The 7394-nt window shown below is 44.3% G+C and overlaps 1 pseudogene; it reads left to right on the plus strand.

Annotated features, from left to right (window-relative positions):
• LOC102985000 (ubiquitin-conjugating enzyme E2 Q1-like) overlaps nucleotides 1–1537 on the plus strand; it is a 4994-nt pseudogene extending 3457 nt beyond the window's left edge.
• Nucleotides 1538–7394: the final 5857 nt, after the last annotated feature.

Genomic DNA, 7394 nt, shown 5'->3' on the forward strand with positions numbered 1-7394 from the left:
CGCGGGGCTGCCGGGGAGGAGGCGGGGTGCCGGGCTCCTGGCGGCTGGGGGGTGGCCTGCGAGCGGGGGGGCGGGGAGGGCCTGCGAGCGAAGTGGCGGGGGGGAGCCTGGGGTGGGGAGCGGGGGGCCCTGTCCCGGAGGTGGCGGTGGCGCCATCTTGGCGAAGGGGGGATCAGGAAGTGCGGACGGCGGGGGCGGCAGTGGAGCCTGGAGCGGAGGCCAGAGGCTCCTGCCCGCCGGCCCTGGGGCAGCAGCAGCAGCCGGGGCCCGGTCAGCAGCTCTGTGTGTTGGGGGAGGTGGCAGTGGGGGCGGGGGATAGTCCCGGGATGGGGGGCGGGGCCCGGGGCCGGGGCCCTGCCTGAGTGGGGAGCTGAAGCTGCTCCAGTTCCTTCTCCCACACGGCTACGAGCGCTTCCGCATTGCCAGCACCTGCCTGGACCAGCTGAGATGCGGTTTCCCGCTGGCTGAGGCCAGAGGGGCCGGGACGAGGGCCGCGCCCGGACTGCATCTCTCCCCACAGGGGTCGGTGCCTGGGGATCCCGTCCGCATCCACTGCAACATCACGGAGTGATATCCAGCTGTGCCCCCCATCTGGTCAGCGGAGTTCGATGACCCTAAGTTGGCTGCTGTCTTGGAGAGGCTGGTGGACATAAAGAAAGGGAATACTCTGCTATTGCAACATCTGAAGAGGATCATCTCCGACCTGTGTAAACTCTATAACCTCCCTCAGCATCCAGATGTGGAGATGCTGGATCAGCCTTTGCCAGAAAAGCAGTGTACACAGGAAGATGTATCTTCGGAAGGTGATGAAGAGATGTCTGAGGACACAGAAGACCTAGATCACTATGAAATGAAAGAAGAAGCGCCAGCTGAGGGCAAGAAATCTGAAGATGATGGCATCAGAAAAGAAAACTTGGCCATACCAGAGAAAATTAAAAAGAACCAGAGGCAAGATTACTTAAATGGTGCGGTGTCTGGCTCGGCGCAGGCTACTGACCAGCTGATGAAGGAGCTCAGGGATATATACCGATCACTGAGTTTCAAAGGCGGAAACTATACAGTCGAACTCGTGAATGACAGCCTGTATGATTGGAATATCAAACTCCTCATAGTTGACCAGGACAGCACTTTGCACAACCATCTCCAGATCCTCAGAGAAAGGAGCCGACTTCATCCTACTTAACTTTTCTTTTAAAGATAACTTTCCCTTTGACGTGCCGTTTGTCAGGGTTGTGTCTCCAGTCCTCTCCGAGGGTATGTTCTGGGCGGAGGTGCCATCTGCATGGAACTTCTCACCAAGCAGGGCTGGAGCAGTGCCTACTCAACAGAGTCAGTGATCATGCAGATCAGTGCCACACGGGTGAAGGGAAAAGCATGAGTGCAGTTTGGAGCCAGCAAATCTCAATACAGCCCAACAAGAGCACAGCAGGCCTACAAGTCCTTGGTGCAGATCCACGAAAAAACCGGCTGGTACACACCCCCGAAGGAAGATGGCTAACCCGGGAGTGCCATCCCCTTCCTCCTTCCCCAGGCATCACTGGACCAATTACCATTGAGTGCTGTATTTGGATGTCCCGCTGCCTTTGTGGTTCCCTCCCTCCCTTTTCCTGGACATGATAGCTCTGCCTATTGCAGGACAATGATGGCTATTCTAAACGCTAAGGAAAAAAAGAACAAACACAGAACTGTTTCAAGTACTCAGGACTGACTTACAGACCAACCAACCACCTGGCTGGAACCTTTGCTAGCAGGCATTCTTATAAAAGAAACTTTCGAGCCTCATTATATTGCTGGAAACTCAGCTGTGCTCCAGACTAGAGCCTCCTTACCTTTGCTATGGATTTTTAATTTATTTTCCCTTATTTCATGTACACTGCTTTTTTTGGTTACAGTGTATGATGTGTGTGAAAAAAACAATGTATCTTTGGGAAAACAATTACAGTTTGTTAACTTGAAAAGAAAAGACTATCTAAAACTCTACTAAATTTTAAATGAACAAATTTAATACCAGGTTTATAAACACGACACAAAAACACCTCAGATGACGGAGAGAATAAATTATATCTGTCCTAAAGTCAATTCTACATAAACCTATTTTTCTAGATAATATAGGTGAAGTGTTTTTTCTGTAATTGAGTAAAGAAAACTTAATCAGCTTGCCTCGACACAGTGAAAAGTTTTCTTTGGCGACCATCAGTAAAGTGGCCAAGTACCTGATAATTATATTATCAGATGTTAGTATTTCACTTCTGGTTGCTTAGCAGCCACCTATATTTTAGAAAATAATATTCTATTTCTCTGACTATATGATGCATATCATTTTATATTATTTGGAAAATACTGAAAGGTATTAAGGAAATAAAATCCTGCCATGTTCCAAACACAAGATAGTTATTACTGTTAACAGTGTATTGTATTTCTCTCCAGAATTTATTTTCTAGAATTATATTGTATATATAATCATCTGCTTCTTGTTTTTTTAATATACACTTACTATATTTGATATTTTTGTATGACAGTCATTTGTTAAAAAAAAAAAAACTTTCAATAAACATACATCTCACTTTAAGTAAGAGCCAAATTCTTACAGTGGTCTACATGAATTGCATCCTCTCATTATCTATCTGACCCAACTACCTCCCACTCCTTAACTTTACTCTGGTCGCAACAAATCCACTGCAATTCCTCCAACATGCCATGATGGACCCAAGTTAATGCCTTTGTAGTAGCTGTCCACTTGGCCTGCAGTCCTTCCTCTCCTGACGTGCATGGTTCATTCCACCTCCTCCTCCAAATGGCAAAGTTCTGTGGGATGCACCATGACCTATCAGGTGACTGTGGTCATGGTCTCTGGAGTCAGAATTCACATACTAGCTCTGTGACCTTGGGAAAGCTGCTGAACCTTTCTGTCCTTTGGGGAATAACAATAACTATTCTCAGGGCCCAAACTCTGCTCTTTTTTTTTTTTTAAGTCTTTACTGAATTTGTTACAGTATTGCTTCTATTTATTTTATGTTTTGGGTTTTTGGCCATGGGGCATGTGTGATCTTAGCTCCCCAACCAGGGATTGAACCCGCACCCCCTGCATCGGAAGGTGAACTCTTAACCACTGGACCACCAGGGAAGTCCCCAGCTCTTTTTTTAATGTTATTTTTTCCACAGTCCATTTGTATTTCATAGCATACTCTATTACTTACTGGTTATTACTGTTATTATTATAATTTACTGATATATTATGTTTATTGTGTACTGTCTCATCTCCTCTCACTAGATTGTAAATTCTGCAAAGGTAGGTTTTCACCCTGAAGTTTCCTCAAACAAAACTGCACTACAAAATACACCCGTATACACAAAAAATTAACACGAATATAGAACCTAGAATGCCATCACTGTCCTAAGCTTTTAAAATATATTAATCATTTGCTCCTGCCACAACCCATGGAATAGAGATTATTATTATGATCTCCATTTTATAGATAAGAAAGTTGGGGCGTTCAAATACATAAGCAATCTTCCCAACTGGTAATTCTAGTAAGTTGTGAAAGAATTTGAACCCAGGCAGTCTGGCTCCAGACAGAATATTCTTGATCACTATGCTATGCTCCTACTGAATATGTATCGATTGAATGAACTGTACAAACCAAAGAAGGAAGCACTTTCATATCAACAGGATCACGTTTCTCTGATGGTCCCTACCTCCTTCTGAAAAAAAGTGAATTCTAGTTCTTCTAAGATTATCTTTTTTTCGCCAGAGGAATCCAGGCAAGAAGGTAGAATAGTGAGGTTTTCATTTCTCATCTCACCTTCAACATGAGATGGGCCACCTTCCTGTTGGCTCAGTGTCCAAATATGTTGGATTTTCCTTTATTATTTTCGTCACCTTCACTCAGTTTCCAGCTCCACACTAATGATTTGCATCTGTAAAGCAAATAACCTTTGCTAGCCAGTGTGTTTTCCCTTTAACTTGGGCATGTTACCTTTTTATTTTAAATAAATATTATAGCACAACTTGCTAGTATACTATTAATAGCAGCAGTTTTCGAGCAACTACATCATAACTGTGTTCAATTCACTGGAATACTGTGTTCTTTTGCCACCCTATACATACTGCCCTTTAATATAATTTCTTTTATTGGGATATGAGTTGCTTGCTGGATGCCTTATGAAACTCCACAGGGCTGTATTACGAGAGCAATACTTTCTAGCTGTGCTCAGCTCTGCTCTAGCTTTGCTTAAGTATGTCATATGAGGGAGGGAGGAGGGCTCCTCCTTTAATTCTTGAAAGGGAGTGACAAAACTACTGTTCACTGCCCCTCTCACCAAAAGAAAACAAAAATACACTTAAACTTAGCTGTCCTCTAGGACTACCTAGAACACTGTTTCTCAAAATAGAACCCAGAGACAACAACTGCATCACAGGCAGCTTGAGTGCTTGTTAAAAAATGGGGACCACTACCCGTCATCCTGTCCTTTTAGTGAACTGAAATTTGAGGGGATAGGACAAAAGGATTTGCATTTTTAACAAGTACCCCCAAGTAATTTGTGTGTGTATTATATATACATTAAACATCATTGAACAAATAAATGTTCAGCCTCTACTAGGTGCCATTTCCTACACTGATTTCTGGGAATATAATTATAAACAGAAAGAGATATAATCCCTGTCCTCATAAAATTTCAGCCTAGTGAGGAGCCAGATATTTGTAAACAACCACCATACAAACAAGCACAGACTCTCAACTGGGATCCGGGCTATGAAGGAGAGAAATTCAGAAATACAGACAATTGGGCAGGAATTTCAAGGAAGGCATCTCTGAACTGACACCCAAAGCTGAGTATAAATGAACTCATGAAGAGGGGAAAAGGGGGTTGTGTTCCAGCCAAGAGGAAAATGATGTCATAAATCACAAGGGGGTAAAGGAGCTTGGAGAGAGAAGGACTAATGCGCAAAGCCCAGGGCGTGATAGCAACAGGGAAGGGGAAGCAGATTGTGAGAAGCCATTGAGGTGACAGCTGAGTCTTGTAGACTAGCTCCTGCTTTATTCTACAAATACAAAGGGAACCTCTTGGAGGCTTTAACTGGGGAGGGGACACTGGCAGTGTTATAGTTGACATTAGTCTTATCCTAGAGCTGCAATCTCCAGTCAGGTAGCCACTAGCCACACGTCTATTTATTTTTAAATGTAATAAAATTAGAAGTTCAATTTCTCAGTCACACTATTTACATTTCAAGTGCTTAAAAGCCACATGTGGCTGGTAGCTACCTATCTGACAGCACAGATACAGAATATTCATTGTCCCAGAGAGTTCTATTGGCACAGCTGCTCAAAGTGTGGTCTGCAGACCCCAGCATGGCAGACATCCCCTGAGAGCTAGTTAGAGATGCACAATGTCAAGTCCCACACTGCATTTGAAGGTGATTCTTAGGTGACCTGCATGCATATTAAAGTTTGAGAACCATAATTCTAAAAGGTAACTGACCTTTTAATGGAATCCTATTAATCATTTGCTACTTTTTTAAAAAATAAATTTATTTATTTATTTTTGGCTGCATTGGGTCTTCGTTGCTGCACGCGGGCTTTCTCTTGTTACAGCGAGCCAGGGCTACTCTTCGTTGTGGTGCGTGGGCTTCTCACTGCAGTGTCTTCTCTTGTTGCAGAGCATGGGCTCTAGGTGTGTGGATTTCAGTAGTTGTGGCATGCAGGCTCAGTAGTTGTGGATGTCGGGCTCTAGAGCGCAGGCTCAGTAATTGTGGCACACGGGCTTAGTAGCGCTCAGGCTTAGTTGCTCTGCGTCATGTGGGATCTTCCCGGACCAGGGCTCGAATCCGTATCACCTGCATTGGCAGGCAGATTCTTAACCACTGCGCCACCAGGGAAGCCCCTCATTTGCTACTTTGAATGGGATGAAAAGCACAGAGAAAATTCCAATATAGAGAATGACTGAAGAGGTGAGGATATTGCCTGGTATCAATTTGGGCCTCAATTTCATGAGATCTCCTCAAGTCCCCTTAGGAACTCAGTGAAATATGCACACCACCTGATTCCAATCAAATGCTTTACATTTGGGGGGAAAAAAGATTGTCTTACAGTTCTTTCCAAACATGATTTCCAGGTATTGCCCTGCTGTCTTCCCTTCCCATCCTTTCCCCTGTACTATCCCTCTCTAATGTCTTGCTTGTTGTGAGTAGGATTGCTACATATCATACCAACAGAATACAGGCTGTGCCTCAAGAAGCTTAATTATCTTTTTTAGGGTTCCCGGTAAAATGTTACTTGTTAGATCATTAAAAGAAACTAATGAGCTCGCTGGCTTCCTGAAATTGTAGTTCTATTTTTCAGAAGTATGGTTGCCTATTTATTTTAACTGTACTATTATCATACAAATAGAACAACTTGTGGTTGGTACCCATTTCAGACACGTGCTCCCCTCCACTTTTTTTTTTTTTTTTTTTTTGCAGTACGCGGGCCTCTCACTGTTGTGGCCTCTCCCGTTGCGGAGCGCAGGCTCCGGACGCGCAGGCTCAGCGGCCACGGCTCACGGGCCCAGCCGCTCCGCGGCATGTGGGATCCTCCCGGACCGGGGCACGAACCCGTGTCCCCTGCACTCCACTTTTATTACACAGTCTGTTACATGACAAAGTACCCGAGGAAGCTCACCAAAATCCCAGACTTCTGAACAAAGCATTATAACATATGGGAGGATAGAAAAAACTTCCAAATAGCTAACAGGCTCAGGTTTAATATTTGAGCTAAAGAAAGACTAGGATAACAAAATGATAATCTTAAAATGAACACTTACTAATCATTAAGGACTGAATGTATCCTCTCAAAATTCATTGGTGGAAGCCCTAACCCTCAGTGTGATGGTATTGGGAGAGAGGGCCTTTGTGGGGTATGAGGGTCAGATGAAGTCATGAGATTTGACAAAGTGTCTCTCTTTGACCAAATTTTAGTCAGGTTCCTTTGATCCTCTTCCCAACTGGGCCTCAATTTTTGTCCTACTCTTTCTACCTCTGCATTGTACAATTTTAGCAAGAGTCCTGCTAAGTCGATTTAGCCAGAATTTCCCACCTCAATATCTGATCACCCTCAATAGCTAATCGGGTTCCTCTTCCCCCCCTTACCCCAGGTGACATCTGATCTCCCTGGCCCCTTAAACAAGAATCCTGTTAGGTTCATTTAGCTAGAATCCTCTCTTACCCCTGATGTTTCTTCGTAGCAATTTTCTGTCTACTGACCCCCACCCTGATCCTTGGCTACAAATTCCCACCATTCCTTGCTGTATTTAGAGTTGAGCCACCTCTCTTACTTCAAAAACCCCATTGCAGTAGCCCTCATACCTAGCCTGATAATCCTGAATACAACTTGCCTTACCACTTTAACAAGGGTCAC

This window comes from Physeter macrocephalus, chromosome 18 (genome assembly GCF_002837175.3).
Source record: "Physeter macrocephalus isolate SW-GA chromosome 18, ASM283717v5, whole genome shotgun sequence".
Lineage (NCBI taxonomy): Eukaryota > Metazoa > Chordata > Mammalia > Artiodactyla > Physeteridae > Physeter > Physeter macrocephalus.